At 37.2% G+C, this 17855-nt stretch overlaps 1 pseudogene; it reads left to right on the top strand.

The window, feature by feature from the left end:
- The window catches only part of LOC123246502, a 138600-nt pseudogene that overhangs the window by 5573 nt on the left and 115172 nt on the right, over window positions 1–17855 (top strand).

Genomic DNA, 17855 nt, shown 5'->3' with positions numbered 1-17855 from the left:
TAAAATAGACAAAGTACTGGTCAATCTAATAAAAAAAAGGAAAGAAGAAAACCAAATTGATAGTATCAAAGATGAAAAGGGAGACCTCACCGCTAATGAAGGGGAAATTAAGGCAATCATTAAAAACTATTTTGCCCAATTATAATCTTTTGGTTTTCCTTTTCAATCTGGTCATTTCTGGTCTTCAATTTACTTGCCTCACTTTCCAATTGTGAAATTCTGCCTTAAACTGTTATTTTCTTGCCATATTTTGGTTTCCAATTTGCTTACCATTTCATTTGATTTTGGGGCATCTTTCTCCAATTGGGAGTTTCTGTCTTCTAACCTGTTTATTTCCTTTTGAGCTATTTCCCACTTCTCTCGCCAAGTCTCTTCCATCTTTCTCATCATCTGAGATTTGAACTCTTCAATGGCTTGTGGCCAGTTTTCATTATTTTGGGAAGGTTTGGATATGATTACTTGTTTGTTCTTCTCTGCTATTTGCTCTGTTGTCTGGATTTTATCTGTGTAAAAGTTGTCGAGTGTTACAGATTTCTTTTTGATGATATTTCTCTTTTGGGGTTCTTGTCTCTGGCTTGCCATTGTTAGCCCTGAGCCCTCTCAGGTTTATCCTCACACTCAGGGTCTGTCTGTGCTCTTTAGGCTCCTGAGGTCTCAGGTCTAGTTGTTCTCAGGGTGAAGCCTCCTGGTGGTCCCCTTGCTTGTTCCTCTGCCCGAGGGTCCTTTAACAGTCTCAGGGCACTTATTCCACAGTTGTGCACCCCTCTGCACTGGGTCCCCATTCAAGGTCCACGTCTGTGCTCAGGATCCAAGTCTTCACCTACACTCAGGATCCGTGTCTGCTCTTGCTTCCGCGCCCGCACTCGTGCCTGTGCTCAGGGTCTGCATTCAAAGTCTACACATTCTTTAGCCTCTTGGGGTCTTAAGTCTTGCTTCTCTCAGGGGCAGGCCCTGGTGACCCCAGGTAGCTGCCAAGGACTTAATGCATGCCCCAAATTTGCTCTAACTCTTGTGTGCTGGCTTTGGCACTGTAGGTGGTGTGGGGTGGGGGAGGGTGTTGCTCAGCTCACATTTTAGTGAGAGCTGTTTCACCCTTTTATAGCATGGAAATGCCTCGATTCCACATACCTCCAATGCTGCGCCCTGTTGTGGAGTCCCTTCGTTCCTCTGGATTTGTTTTTATGTCTTTTTGAGGAATCCTATATGTTTTGGTTAAGAGAAGTTAAGCAGCTGCTTTTTACTCTGTTGCCATCTTAACCAGGAAGTCCCATCATTCTTTATAGAAGGCTAGATTAAAGAACTGAAAATTTAAATGATTTGTCCTTTTATCTTCTTGTATCTGAGGTCAGTTCTCTATTACTATATAATATCATCTCTCATTATAAGAAGAGAAGAAAAAAATCTATATTGTAGGAAATAGTGGAATAGTATACACAACCGTCTTAGTGGTAACCCACATGAAGTATTCAGAATAGTTTAGGAACAAATGTTGACTAGATAAAAATAAACAAATAATAAAAATAACATCATTTTAAAATTGTCTGCTACAAACTAACTTCACCACCTTTCATACCTTGAACTTGTAAAGAACTCAACAGAAATAATTGCTATTATTCAAGGAAAGTAGCATGTTAATTGATCTTCAGACTCTCTAGAAGGCTGGGTAGCTTAAATTTTCAATTTGTCTCAATTCCTTGAGATAAAAAATATCATCCCATATACAAAATGTTAGAGAATCACTGGAAGCAGGGCCATAAGTGGCAGAGAAAAACAAGTATGTACTAAGGGCATCAATGTCTTGGGTATTTCACATCTTTCTCACATATTCTCCCCTCATAGTCCTCTACCACATGGTACAACTACTTCTGGGATTTCAGTGCTCCTAGTGTTTTGGTACCCCCATCCTAGGACCTTATCACTACCAACATGGTGGAGACTTGAGTCTCTAGGGAACAAGATAAACTGTCCTCAGGTCTGCCAGTGCTGTTCTTCTCTGCCCCATCCCTCAACTGAATTTGTTCCAGAAAGAAGAAATCTTAATTCCTAAATAAGGTCCTATATTATATTGTAGGGATACACAGAAAGAAAGAAGGAAAAGAAAAAGAAGAAATAAACATCTATATGGTAGGGAGTGGTAGAATGCCACACACAATTGTCTCAGTGGCATTCTGCATGTGGCAGACAGAATAAATAGTTTTTAAATAAATGTTTACAAGACTGACTACCCTGTACTACTCTCTAGATTAACAGTGTTCTAAGGAAGCAAAGTTTAAAGACAAATAAATATCTCCTGCCTAGTGCAAAGAATCATTAAAGGAACAAAGAATATGTTATAAGACATGGGGACATAGAGTACAAATTATACCCATCTCTTCTAGGGAAATGTGAGTATAGGAATGACTTTAGTGAGAGGGGGAAATAGTTGTGACATATGAAGTAAAAGAGGAAAGAGTTGTGGAAGTAAGATCAATTATGCCTAAACTGTGGATGGAGTGGGCTGAGACCAGTAAGACTTGCATTTCCAGTTTCCCATCAGAAGGTGTAGTCAGATAGTCAAACCCAGCAAGTTAGATTATCAGGATTTTTAATTCCAGTTAGATTTGCCAGTGTTGGCTGGAGGCAGAAAGGAAAACAATAATAAAAAAGATAGTGTGATAAAAACTAATAGCCATCTATTACATTATTTACAAGTAGCATCTCAAAGAAAACGATATATATTTAAAATGAGATGGAAATTTTGTTTCCGTAAGGTATTTTTGGATCTATTTTATTTAGCTGAAACAACTTCCTTCAGAAAGTTTTCATTCCAGAGGAATTCAAAACAAGGTTAAACTCCACCCAACTCCTCATGACTAGGATTGACTCATCAGCTTTTCCACACTGAAAGTGCTATTGATGTCATTCAGTGTGTGTTATTTTATAACAACAGGCTTCAAAACTAGGAAAGGAATTTATATAAATAGAGGAATAGACAGTATTTAGGTTAATAATGGATTCTCATTACAATATAAAAGGCTAAATTATGAAAGACTAATAGTCTAGTGCAGGGGTCAGCAACCCTTTTGGCTGTGAGAGCCATAAATGCCACATTTTTTAAAATGTAATTTCGTGAGAGCCGTACAGTGCTCACAGTGAGCGCTCCTGTAACAGTGCGTGCTCCTATAACCATGCCTGAAAAAAAATTGACTTTTTGGCTTCTGCAGAAAGAGCCATATCTGGTCCTCAAAAGAGCCAGATATGGCTCGAGAGCCATACGTTGCCGACCCCTGATCTAGTGTAAAGAATACTGACTCTGGAGTCAGAGACTGTTGAGGCATGATTGATCTTAATTCTACAAGTCTTTCCTCTTTTATTTCATATCTCACAACTATTTCTCCCTTTCACTAAAGTCATTCCTATACTTACATTTTCCTAGAAGAGAGGTACAATTTGTACTCAACATCTGTATGTCTTATAGCATATCCCTTGTTTCTTTAATGATTGTTTGAACTAGGGTTTGAAATCTGATTCTTCTACTTACTCTCTATGTAAACCTTGGGCTTCAGTTTCCTCATGATGTCCCTCTGAGGACTTATGAGAAAGAAAACTAGCCACATTCAAAGGAAGAACTGTGGGAAGAGAAACACAGAGGAAAAACAACTGCTTGAACACATGGGCTTGTGGAGATATTATTGGGGATGAAGATACTAAATGATAACTCTAGTCCAACTATCAAGAATATGGAATTAGGTCTTAAGCAATGATACATGTAAAATCCAGTGGAATTGTGCATCAGCTAAGGGGAGTTTGGGGGGCTTAGGGAGAGGGAAAGAACATAAAACATTAACTATGGGAAAATAATAAAAATATAAATAAAAATAAATTAATCAATAAAAATTTTTTAAATTAAAAAAAGATGTCCTTCTGATCCAATGATCTAATTAAATGTCATCAAAATTACAAAAATTTTAAAAGGAAATTAAACCACCTTTTTTCTTGTGTTTGCTATTTCTACCTCTTTTCTTTCTAACTGTATTAACGTTTAGTAAACTCATTGAACTAGTTTTCTGGTTGGTGAAATTAACTTCATAGGTTCATCAGATCATAGAATTAGTACTGGAAAGGACCCTAAAAGTCATCCAGTACAAGTCCCTTGTTTTATAGGTGAGGAAACCAAGACCCAAAGAGGAATAATGTTTTGCTCCAGGTTCCACAGGTTGTTGGTGGCAGAGCAGAGATTTGAACTCATTCTATAATGCCAAATTGAGCAATCTCTCACTGTCTTCCCTGTAGGATTATGATGGGGAAAACATTGTAGACTTAGGAGATGTTGCTGACAATGTTCTATTTGGAACATGTATCATAACCCAGAAGCAGCTAGATGGCTCATTAGATAGAGTGCTGGGCCTGAAGTCAGGAAGACATGAGTTCGATTCCAACCTCAGATACTAAGCTGTATGACCTTGGGCAATTCATTTAACCTCTACTTGCCTTAATGTATTGGAGAAGGAAATGGCAAACCATTCTAGTATATTTGCTTAGAAATATACTTCCATGGGAAGTATGGCCCACAGGATCACCAAGAATTAGATAAGACTGAAAGACAAGTACAACCCTGGGTGGAACTTTATTGCTTTCAAATTTCCCAACCATTCCTGATGAGGAGTCAGAAAGAACATCCTTGAATTTTTGGCTCTCAGTCTTGCAGGTCCCAACTTCATTCCAAGATAGGGTGGTTCCTCTCCATCTAAAGGGGAGTGTTTAAACCTGAACTCCTGCTTTATGTGTTTGGATAGCATTATCTATAAGATACAAAAGAAAAATGCAGCTATAGAGTGTACATCTTTCAGAGCCTCTTAAGTAAGACCTAAGATTTTAAAGACAATTAGATGCTAAAACCAAACATCACCACTCCTAATATGGTTATCAACCCTGTAATTGTATCAAAGGCACCATGGAATGATGGGTTTGGCTTTGGAACAAAGAAGACAAAAGATCACATCCCATCTCTGACACACACTGGCTGTGTGACCCTGATGAAGTCACTTCATTTCTCAGTGCACTAAACAACTCTCTAAGACTGTAAATTACAGAGGAAAATGTCAACCTATACTGAAAAAGGGAATTTTTTCATTTGCTAGTTCCCTACACCAATGTAATCATAGGTAGATTTTGTCCCTAATTATGGAGGAAGGTGAAACTTGAGGAAGGTTAGAGCATCATCCCAGAGAATCCATAGCAGAATGGATGACTTCCCATTTCTCAATAACTTATTTTAGAGGCAAACAAATTAAAATATATTTGAACTTTAAGAAACAAGGGCAAGAAACCATGGGAGCTAGAAAGAGGCCATAATCAATAACTGCCTCCTAGACTTGGTGGACTAACCTTGCATTGGATTAAAATGTCTTACTTCAAAAAAAATCTTTAGTGTTTAACTTCCATGCTCAGGTAGAAAGCTTTTTGTTGTCATTGTTGTTCAGCTGTTTTTCAATTGTGTCTGACTCTTCATGACTCCATTGGGTATTTTCCTGGCAGAGATGCTAGAGTGGTTTGCCATTTCCTTCTACAGCTCATTTTATACATTAAGAAACTGAGGCTAACTTGTGTTTGTGACTTAAGCATTAAGTAACTTGCCTAGGGTCACACAGCTAGTGTCAGAGGCTAGATTTGACCTCAGGAAGTTTAGTCTTCCTTACTTAAGGCCTGCTACTCTATTCACTGCACCACCTAGTTACTTAGGTTACTGATAGATAATGGGATGTGAACTGTTTTATTTTTGTTCCTTTGTGCCTTGCACATAAATAATTAACGCTTGTTGAATTTGATTGAATCAATCCTACTCAAAAGAATCCTGTGGAGAAATGATAAGGGGGGGCAGCTGGGTAGCTCAGTGGATTGAGAGTCAGGCCTAGAGACAGGAGTCCTAGGTTCAAATCCAGCCTCAGACACTTCCCAGCTGTGTGACCCTGGGCAAGTAACTTGATCCCCATTGACCAGCCTTACCATTCTTCCACCAAGGAGCCAATACACAGAAGTTAAGGGTTTAAAAAAAAAAAAAGAAATGATAAGCAGTTGACTAGCCCTTACCACTCTTCTGCCTTGGTACCAATACATGGTACTGATTCTAAGACAGAGGGTAAGAGTTTAAAAAAAAGAAAGAAAGATAAGCAGGATAATTTCAGAAAAAGCTGGAAAGATCTGCCAGTACTGATGCAGAGTGAAATAAGCAGAACTGGGAGAACATACACAGTAACAGCAATATGTATGATGACCAAATGTGAAAACTTGGCTACTCTCAGCAATGCAATGATCTGAGTCAATCCTGAAAGATTTATGATAAGGAATGCTATCCACCTCCAGAGAAAGAACTGTTGGAGCCAATTTTCACATCAGTGTATTTATGGTTTTATTTTGAGGTTTTGGTTATGTATGAGTTTGCTCTTAAAACAGTGACCAATATGGAAGTGTGTTTTGCATGACAATAAAAACAAAATTAAAAAAAAAAAGAATCTTGTGGTCAATCTTGTACCTAAAAGTGTTCCCTTTCTCCTAAGTCTTTCATAAGCACTTTGTTCATATATATCTCCTATGCACATTATAATTTGTAGCAGTTCTCTGTGTTCTTGCTTTATCTCTGCTAATGGACTATGAATTACTTGAAAGCATGACTACATCTTATATTCATCTTTATATCCCCAGATCTAGTAAAATACCTTCTATATAGTAGTGTTTAAATCTTTATTGTTTTGCATTAAGTTGATTTTAACCTTAGCACAATACCTAGCACACAGTGGGTACCTAATAAATGTTTTAAAGTATATCATTCATTTCTTTCTCTGTCACCCTCTATCTCTTTCCTTACTGATTTATCTGAAAAGTATGGGATGTTCAAGGAGAACTAGCACCTCTGGAGTGAGGGGCTTACTTGCCAAGCCTTTGGTGTCTTCCTTTCTACCTGTGGCTCCAAGAAACTATAGCATGCCTGCGCTATACCCTAGCAAAACCATTCTGGGCAGACAGGTTAGACCAGATAGAGGGTAACTGAGTGAGTTAGGGATCTGTCTACCCCAAGCATGTGAAGACTTTCCCCAGCACAATGGGTGAATGAAAACAATTTTTTCCATTAGTCTCGAAGGCAAATGAACTACCCAGTGGAGTGCTTGGAGCTCTTTCAAACAACAAAGATGTGCTAAGGTCATCCATTGCCTACAGGACCATCACCATATGTCCTGACTTTTGACCTGGACTTTGATAACTCTGAAAAAGAGAATGAGGTTGATGACTTTGCACAACTCTGCCTCACTTAAATCCAATTCACATTCAAGTCAAGATACCACCCCATGATATCACTGGTTTTCTTCAAAAATGAAGGACAAACAACATCTGAAGGCCAGCTCTGAGAAAATTGACAGAAAGTCATGGAGATAATTCACTCACCCAGGTTGGACAATAGATCATTTGAAAGCTTGGATTGAGGGGCGAGAGTAGGGAGAATGGCATGAACTCTTTTACTAGTACTCTCCTCCTGTAATGACTCCTAGGAGACCCCTACTTTACTAAATGAGGAAGCTCAAAGGATGCTCAAAATCCTTAAGTCACCTAGGCAGAGTAAGACCAGCGTTACTGGCCCAATTTCTGAGAAATCATACCATTTTCCTCCTTCTTCAATTAGTGTGAATGCACACTAGTCCCCAAGTCCTTGATTCCTGTCCTCAATGTTTAATCTTTCTGAGCTCTGATAAGAAACCTATAAAAACCCACCAGACCTTACTGATTACTGATACCCTCCTCCACCTGAAGCCCCAAAAGGATATCCAATTCTACCTGGTGTCTGTGGACCTGAACTATTTCCACTCTCTTCCTTGACTGCCCTTCAAATTGTGTGTCCCTTCAATAAGATTGACATGCTTTGCTGCCATTTTGTTTATATGCTTGGTGCTCCAAAACCTTCCTTAATTAATATTAAGGTATCTCCCCTTTCAGATTCTTTCAAATTCTTTCAAATTCTGTTTTTTGGGATGATCATGTTTGGGTAGGAGAGAACTTTTGCAAAATTCCAAGGAAGCAGTTTTATGGACTTCTGGTCTGGCAGTGATGACATCTACTTGGGTTGTCAGAATCATTACTAAAATGGTTCTTCAAGGTGAAGAGAGGAATGAGGAAGGTCAGTGGTAGCATACTTGCTTTTTAAGGGTCTAGATTTGTCAGCTGATGGTGAGAGAGATTTCCATGAAATAGATTTTATCTTTCTTTCTTTTTTTTAAATCCTTACCTCCGGTCTTAGTATCAATTCTAAGACAAAAAACAAAACAAAACAAAACAAAGACAGCTAGTTAGTCAGGGTTAAAGTGACTTGCCTAGGGTCACACAGCTAGGAAGTGTTTGAAGCTAAATTTGAACCCAGGACCTCCCATTTCCAAGCCTGGCTTTTATATCCACTGAACCACCTAGTTGCCCCCTCAAAGTAGGTTTTGATAAAGGGTTGGGGAGGTGGGGAGAAATCCAGGCCTAGTCCTTTGTGCTCTTTGTCTTGGAACCATTGTGTAGTATCAATTCTAATTTAGAATGTAGGGGATTAAAAATAAAGAGTTAGGGAGGAAGACAACCCAGGGGAATTGGGTACCAGAGTCTGGTGAGAACCAGGGCAAAAGGTCAAAGAGGGGCAGAAAGGACCCAAGAAAACTCAGACTCACAGTTTTCCCTAGGGCCAGTCTGGGTTATTCCATTTCCCTCTTAACCTCAGGCCAAATATCTCTTCAGAGGATTACCTTAGAACTTTCCTCTGGGTGGAACAAACAACTTTGCTGTACAATCACCAGCCCTCTGCCCACACCTTTGTGCAGAAAGACTCCTCCACACTTCTTTCTGCATTCCGAAATAAGGAAAGGGTAAGAGACTGGGGAGTCAGGAATCACTGCTTCTGTATAGGAGACAGAACTGTACCTGCCTCTAGTGTTCTGGACTTTATTTCCCAGACTCTAAACTTCTTAAGGGGAAAACAATTATACACACACACATACACATATACATATAAAATTATGATATACATTCTATTTTATATAATACACAGTATGATAGATTCTCTCTTTCATATATACATAATGTATAATGTATATACATATATGCAATGTTTACACATATACAAATACATATATGTGTGGCTATGCATGTAATATTCTTTGCATATGTAATCTCCTTTCTTCTTCTTCTTCATTCCCATCATCCCTGATCTGACCCCGAGATCTCATTGGCTAGGAAGTGAGCCCTGCAAACCCAGGGATGGTGCTCCCTTCACCTCTGTGAAGAATGCATTGCGGATTGTAGAAATATTTTTATTAGTGTTGTAAACACTCTCTTTAAATGCATTTAGCTATCAAAGCCATCAAAAATGCTGATGAACTCATTTCTTCGGTGACCAATGTACCCAAAAATGTTTATGAGATGAGATGCTAATAGAAAAAGTCTAATTACATGAGACTAAAAAGCCTGCCCCCAAATGGAAGGTTAAGGGAAAAGATTTAGATTTTATTTATTTTATTTTAATATATTTATTATTTGATTAATTTATATTTAGATGAGGCTCTTTGCTTCAGAAGGGAATCTGTTTCTGAACCCTGGGCTTCCAACTTACTAGCACATGTTGAGATTGCTTTGACCACATGCTTTCTCACTAGAAGAGAGACTCTCACTGAAGAGCATCATATTAGGCAGCTAGGTGGCTCAGTGTATAGAATACCAGGCCTGAAGTCAAGAAGACTTTAGTTCACATTTGGACTTCAGACACTTCCTAGCTGTGTGAGCCTGGGAAAGTCACTTAACTTCTGTCTGCCCTAGTTTCTTCCTCCATAAAATGGGAATAATAACAACAGTACTTCTCAGAGTTTCTGTGAGATTCCAATGAAATAATAATTGTCAAATTCTTAACATACTACCTGGCATGTAGTTAATGCTATATAAATGTTCTAGTTTTGTTCTACTAGTATACATTAAGAGCCTATTGTGTGTCACAATTTTTCTGTATTGTGTATTCTGTGCCACAAACTTTGCTAGACCCTAGGAATATACAAAGAGAAAAATAAAACTGACTCTGCTCTCAAGGACCTTATAGTCTATTGTGAGGAAATATGTACAAAGACAAGTAAATAGAATATATACTATATCGGGAGAATTGCTTTCAATTCTGGTTGCCACAGTTTACAAAGGGCATTGATAATGTGGAAAGCATATCTTCAGAGGAAAGCATCCAGGTAAAAGGCTTTGAGATCTTGTCAGAGAGGAACAGCTAAAGGAATTAGGCATGTTTAGCCTAGAGAACAGAAGACTGGTGGTGGGGCTCTGGGAGGTGGAACAGCATGAAAGCTGTCTTTTTAAGTATGTAAAGCATCGTTGAAAGAAAGGCAGTTAGATTAGTCTATTTTTCTTACAAGGCAGAAGTTGGAGCAATGGGTGGAAGTAGTACCAAGTTTACTCCTGATGCCAGAAAAAATCTTCTTAACACTAAGAACAGTATAAAAATGGGATAAGCTATCAGAGAAAGAGATATTCAAGTCAAAGCTGGATGACCACTTGTTAGGTAACTTGGAGGGGAGATTTCTTTTTGGTTATGGTTTGTAAGAGTTGAGTTCTGATGTCCTGACTCTAAAATCTGTTTGGTAGTTCTATGGAGCCTGGATTGGAGAAGAGAAATATTTGAGAGGAGATAAGAAGGTAGTAATCATATGAATGAAGAAAAGAGGCTAAATGCAAGATATTTTGTGGATGAAGAAATGACAATTCTTGTAAATTTCTTTACTAGGTAGGATCAGGGAAAGAGATGATGTATGGAGGTCTAAGATTATGAATCTGAATGACTATAAGGTTGATGGCTACCTCAAAAGAAATATAGAAATTAGGAAGATGGGGTTTGAGGGAAAATAAAATAAGCGCAGTTTTTGACATGTTGAGTTTGTGATATCAAGACCATGTCCAATTGGTAATTTCTAATGATACTTCGTGATACTATATTGGAACTTGAGGCTAGTCTTGATATCTAGATATTAGCATTGTAAAGGGGGAAATTATTATGGTTGGTTAGACTGAATATTCAAAAGGGTGGTTGTCAGGAATGAATATATATCAATTCCAAATGATTTTTTAGCAAATTATTTATAAAATATAGGGAAAGTGTGAAAGTAGAGAAATGAGAAGAAGGCAGAGTAAGAGATCTAGCCTAATGAGCTAGACTATGTGTTCAAGCCCTGGCTTTACTCCGGTAGGGCTCCAGAGGCCCCAACCAGAGAACCTAAAGGTCAATTAACAAGGGTTTTAGCCACAAGGCCTCCTCCCAGTCAAGGAGCCTCCGGAAGCTAGTTCCTCCAGGGGAGCTAAGGAAGGGAGTCAGCCTTTTTTCACTCACCCATGTGATAGTTTTAAGGAAAAATATAAAGCAGTCCAAGGTCCTCAGTCAGAGCTCCTCCAGGTCCAGTTCAAGGTGAAAGAGAGAGCTTTCCAGGAAGTTCTTGTAATTTATAAAGACTATTTCTTTTGTCACTTCCTGTGCCTTCCTCCTATTTTACGTGTACCAATCACAACAAAGGTTTTGCTTAGGACTGCCCAGGGGGCAATCAGTTGATTCTGTCACTCACTCTTGCACATGTGGATTAAAGATTAAGTGGAGTGTTTATAATTCTGGTGATTAAATATAAAAATGGGCAGAGTAGGATTAATCCCATCTTCACAACATCATTTGCATAGAGATGACAATTGAATCCATAGCAACTGAAAAGTTCATAGAGAAAGAAAAAAAGCAAAGGTGAGAAAAAAAAAATGGCATACCTGTATATAGGGAGAGGTTTATAGATGATGATTGTAGGATTTAAATTACTGTCCAATACTCCAAGTGTTATATTTTATAAAGTTTATTAATAATCACTAGAAGTAAAGGAATAAAAGGGTAATTATCTAACAAAATAAAATTACGTGACTAAATTCTCTTGCCTGTTTAAAAAGACCATCAGCCACCATTACAGGAAGAAGAGAGAGTGAGAGGTGGAGCTACACCAAACATATCCTCCCTATGTCAGCACGCAACATAAGCAGGAAAGTGGGGTGCTGGGAATCTTAGTTGAAGGGTACAGAAATTAATTACACATGATTCAGTGAAAGAGATTAAGAAGGCAGAATTATTGGAAGAGAACAAGCAGAGTACAGTGTCATGAATGCCCCAAGGAATATCCAGAAAGAGGGGTCAACAGTGTTAAATGCTACAGAGAAGTCAAGAAAAATGAGAACTGAAAAGAGGCTATTGGATTTGACAAAAGGAAATCACTAGTTACTTTGGAGAGAGTTATTTCAGTTGAATGATGAATTTGGAAGCCATAAGGGACTCAATAAGTTAAAACTATTTATATTTTGAAATGGGAAGATGATACATGTAACTTCTAAGAACTATTATTATGTGTAATTAGAAGAATTTTATAGAAACAGAGGGTCTGGTAGTTGTAAGGAATTAAATTTAAGGGTTTAATTAAATATATGAGAATTCTAAGATAATACTATGGTTGCCAATTTAAAAATATTATATCTCAAGTCAAATTGACTTTCAATAGTTTTATTTACAAAAAGGCGGAAAGAGTGAAAGTAGAGAAATGTAAAAGAAGGTAGAGAAAATATGTCTAGCCTATCACCCTAAATCTTGCTCTGGTCCCCAGCTCAACCCAGGTAGGGTTTGTTAAACCCCTTAGCTGTAGGACTTGGTAGTGAATTAAACAAGGGTTCAATCCACACGGCCTCCTCCAAGAAGGACAAGGCTCTCCAGAACTAATCTCTCCAGAAGTCAGGAAAGGAGGGTCAGCTTCTCACTCACCCAAGCTGAAGCTCCAAAGGAGAAGGTCCAGGAACATTCGTCCAGAGCAGTCCAAGAACCAGAGTCCCAGGTCAAAGTCCCAAGTCGTAGCTCCAAGTCCCAGTCCCAGTCCAAGATCCTCTAAGCTGAAAATTTAGGCAGAAGACCCTCCCTGGACAGGAAGTTCAGGACTTTTATAGTCCTTTTTCCATGTACCTTCCTGTCCCTTCCTCCACTTTATGGGAGCCAATTGCAGTCTTTAAATTTGCTTAGCACTGCCCAGGGGGTGGTCAGTCACTTCTGGAGTTGATAACCACTTTTAGCAAATGGCTTGTGGACCTCCCCTTCTTAGTGTTAAGTAAGAGTGTTTTCAGTTTTTGTTGATTAATTTAAAAATAGGCAAGGGGAAAGTTAATCCTATCTTCACATAGTGAACCAAATTATGGGTGATGGAACAAAAAATAAAAGGTTGAGAAAGAAGAAATATATGAGTACATATAGTTAATATATAAATTATTTGAAAAAATAGGTCCTGCCAAATTCTTTTTATGACACAGATGTGGTTTTGGTACTTAAACAAGGAAAAGAAAAAAGGGAAAGAAAAGTATAGCCCAATTTTCTTAATGAATATTGATGCAGAAATTTTAAATAAAATACCAGGAGGAGATTATGGAAATATATCACAAAGATCATACACTATGATCAGTTGGGATTTATACTAAGAATGCAGGGAAGGCTCAGCATAGGAAACTATAAATATGGATATGAACAGGCAACTTTCAGATCAGAGAATTAAAGCTTAATAATAACCTGAAACCATTCTCTAAATCCCTACTGATTAGAAAAATGCAAAGTAAAACAATTTTGAACCAGGAGAACATTGTACATAGAGACTGATACATTGTGACATAATCGAATGTAATGGATTTTTCTACTAGCAGCAATGCAATGACCCAGGACAATCCAGAAGAACTTATGTGGAAGAACACTATCCACATCCAGAGAAAGAACTGTGGGAGCAGAAACGCAGAAGAAAAGCATATGATTGATCACATGGTTCGATGGGGATATGATTAGGGTTTTGATGTTGAAAGATTACTCTACTACAAATATGAATAACTTGGAAATAGGTTTTGAACATGTATAACCCAGTGGAACTGCTTGTCAGCTCCAAGAGGGGAGAGGGAAGAGTGGTGGGAAAAATCATGAATCATATAACCACAGAAAAATATTCTAAATAAATAAAAAAGAAAGAAAAAATAACTCTGAGGTACCACTTCATACCTATTAAATTGGCTAACATGACAGAAAAGGAAAATGACAAATGCTGGAGAGCATGTAGAAAATTAGTGATGTTAAGAACTATTTATGAAGTTATGAACCAGTCTAATCATTCCAGAGAATAATTTGGAGCTATGCCAAAAAAAGCTAAAAAACTCTGCATTCTCTTTAACTCAGAAATATTGCTATTAGATCTGTATTCCAAAAAGATTAAAGAAAAGAGGAAAAATGCCTATTTTTTCAAAAAATTTATAGCAACTTTTTGTGGTAATAAAGAATTAAAAAATGAAAGAATGCCCATCACTAGGGGAATGACTGATCAAGTTATGGTATATAATTGTGATGGAATACTATTGTACTATAAGAAATGATGAGCAGAATGACTTCAGAAAAACCTGGGAAGACTTATACATACTTATGCAAAGTGAAATGAGCAAAACCAGAAGAACATTGTGCATAGTAACAACCATATTATAAGGTATGAAAAACAAATACTCTAAGATCAATAGAATGATCTAACAATTCTACAGAACTCAAGATGAAAAATGCTTTCTACCTTCAGAGAGAGAACTTATGAACTCTGAATACAGATTGAATTATACTTTAAGACTTAAATTTTTCTTGTTTTGTGTATGTATGCTTGTGTTTTCTTTTGCAAAATGACTAATGGAGAAATGTTTTGCATGACTTCATATATACTGATTGTCTTCTCAAGGGGAGAAGGAATGGCAGAAAGGAGAAAAAGAAAGGAAGAAGAGATGGAAGGGCAGAAAGGAGAAAGAGAATTCAAAAATGAATGTTAAATTTTTTTTTCATGTAATTGGGAAATAGTTAATGAAATACATTTTTTAAATTTCCCAAAAACAATATTGCTGAACCCACATGTTCTTTGCTTTGAGGCAAGTTTTTTATTCACTACATCATATTATCTCTCTTCAGAGTCAATAGATCTTTTAAATAGGTCAGCTTGCTATAAACTTCATCCTTTCTTCCAAATTTGTGTTGATCTGGACTGTTACCTTAAGTAGTTAATGATCTCAATGCCCAGATAGCTAATTCATAAGTGATTGGCAGTTAACCACTGTATTTTGTAAAATAACTTTTTATTTTAAAGTAATATAAAACAAACTATTTCAAAATGTTCAAAACTGTCTTTTTAATTTAAAATTAAATATTATTATAAAATTATAATAAATATATAAAATTATTACATCATAAAACATAATATAAAATACTCATAATTAAAATAATTGTTAATTATAATCAATTAATTTTACAATTAATTGATTATAATAGTTGTCATTAATTCATTTAATTTTTTAAAATTTGTGTACCAGGAAACGTTTCTCAAGAAGTATTAAACAAGATTGTTAATAAATGCAAATCTCTCTATCAAGAAGGGTACAAAGGTAGTTCCCAAGATGTTCTCTAATGTGAGAAAGTGCTGTGATTTTCACTTCCTGCTGTGTCTAAAGGAGTAATATGCTAGTTTCAAAATACATCATTGTGAATCAAATTGTCACAGCATCATCAAATTGTGGCTCAAGAGCTGTAAGGGATCTCTCCTCCCCAGGCTTAAAACCAAGGACAAAACATTGCTAACCAGCCTCTACTTTCTACTGCAATGCCTTTTTGTCATTTCTTCCTTATTTACTTCTTGGGTCACCTTTTGCATCCTTTCTCAGGCATTTACACCCCTTGGATTCCATAGGTAATTGTGATTTTCTTCCTGAATCCTTACCCAACCAAGTTATACATATTCAATTCTCCTTATGTTATTCCACAGCCAGGATTCAGCCAAATGCATCCTGATCCAATTTATAGAAAATGTGGTTATATTCTTGAATTAACCTGGTGTTCAATAAATTCATCATTTTGATATAGTATTTCCCATTTCTAACCTTTCCCCAACATTGTCCAATGAGGATACTGATATATCACCAGCTCCAACATTTAAGAAGAATTTTTCTGTCAAACTTGTAAAGCTGGCATATAATTAAGAAGTTCCTTTGCCTTTGGCAAAATGGAAATTGTGTTAACACCTCTGATTCATTCACTGAGCAACCCTGAGTGTCTGATAGAACAATAACAAATACTCATCATGATGAAAACCACACCAGGTAAATTGCAATATAACTCCTCAAGGCCACTGAGAGATGATGTCTCTGATTAAAGGAAGAAAAAAAAAAGAATATTCAAAGGTAACAAGGTCACTAGAGCTAGAGACTCAAGAACCTTCTCTTTACAGAGACCTGAATCTTTACAGAGACCTGAATTGAGTGATACATCATGGTGTAGTGGGCAGAGCCCTGTTCCTGGCAGCAGAAGGGCTGGTTTCACATAATTATTGGTTGTGTAAACTTGGGCAAGTCACTGAACCTTTATAGGATTCCTCTTCTCTAAAAAGAGAAAACAATAAAGTGGTCTCAATGATCTCTCAGATTCCTGCAAGCTCTAAATCTGTGATCATAAGATTTATTTTCACAATATGAATATTTTAGTGTTATTCTTTAATATTTATTCAGTTATTTCTGTGTCTTTAGGTTCCAGTCAGATGATAAATATTTATTAAGTACCTACTAATTATGTTCCAGACCCTGAAATAAATGCTGGAGAAAGGCAAAAGAAAATTTCTGACTTCCAAGAGCTCACAATCCTACATCACTAACTGTCTAGTGGACATATCTGATTGGATGTCTTATAAGCATCCAAAACAACTTTCCATCCAAACTCTTCCCTCTTCCTAATATCTCTTTCTGTTGAAGGCACCACCTTCCTTCTTGTCACCCAGATTTGCATTCTTAGAGACATCCTTAACTCTTCCATTTCCCTCATTACCCTCCCCTCTCTCTCACACCCAATGAATTGCCAAGACTTATTAATTGTTTCGCCTTAACATTTCTCACATTGTCCCTTTGTCCTCATTCAAAAATCTACCACCCTAGGTCAAGTCTTCATTACATCTTATCTTCTAATTTCCAGTCTCTCTTCTCTCTAATCTTTCTTCCAGAGTGGCTAGAGTAATCTGGTTAAAGCAAAAGTATGACCATGGCTTCCTTCTACTCAAGAAAATGTAGTGGTTTCCCATTGTTTCAAGGACAAAGTATAAACTTTAGAGCGTGGCATTTATATTCTTACGTCAACCTATTTCTGTTTATTTATTGTCAACTACTCTCCTTCATGAACCCCATGTTTCAGTCAAATTGACCCACTTGTTATAGTTCCCTGAACTTGGTGTTCAATCTCCTATTGATGGCTTCATTGCCTGGAAAGATTTATTTTTTCTTAGCAACCTTACATTCCTTAAAGGTTCAGTTTAAGTTTCACTCTCCATGGGAAGATTTTTGTGATTTCCTTAATTGTTAGTCCTCTCTCCATCCTTCTCAAACAGATAATACTTTTCTGTCTACAAGTTGTATCTTTCTAATAGAATGTAAGCTCCCTGAGGGCTTTATTTATTTATTGGTTATTTGATTTACTACTGAATTTTAATTTGTACTTATGTAAAGGGTAAAATTATGGGTGGACTGACTATTTAAGAGTATGGTCACCAGGAATTAATTACTTAATTCCAAATGAATGACTCAAGTCAGAATGAGGTTTATGGTAGTTTATTTCCAAATAGAAAGAGTGAAAGTAAGGAAAATGAGAGAGAGAGATAATCACTCTGTCCTGGTCTAAAACAGGCAGGGCTTCAGAGGCCCCAGCAAAGGGGGGGAGCACAGAGGTTAATTAAACAAGGCTTCTTAGCCACAAAGCCTCCTCCAGG

Source organism: Gracilinanus agilis, chromosome 4 (genome assembly GCF_016433145.1).
Source record: "Gracilinanus agilis isolate LMUSP501 chromosome 4, AgileGrace, whole genome shotgun sequence".
NCBI lineage: Eukaryota > Metazoa > Chordata > Mammalia > Didelphimorphia > Didelphidae > Gracilinanus > Gracilinanus agilis.
The sequence above is the reverse complement of the archived record's forward strand: the minus strand, read 5'-3'. Positions and strand labels throughout refer to the sequence as shown.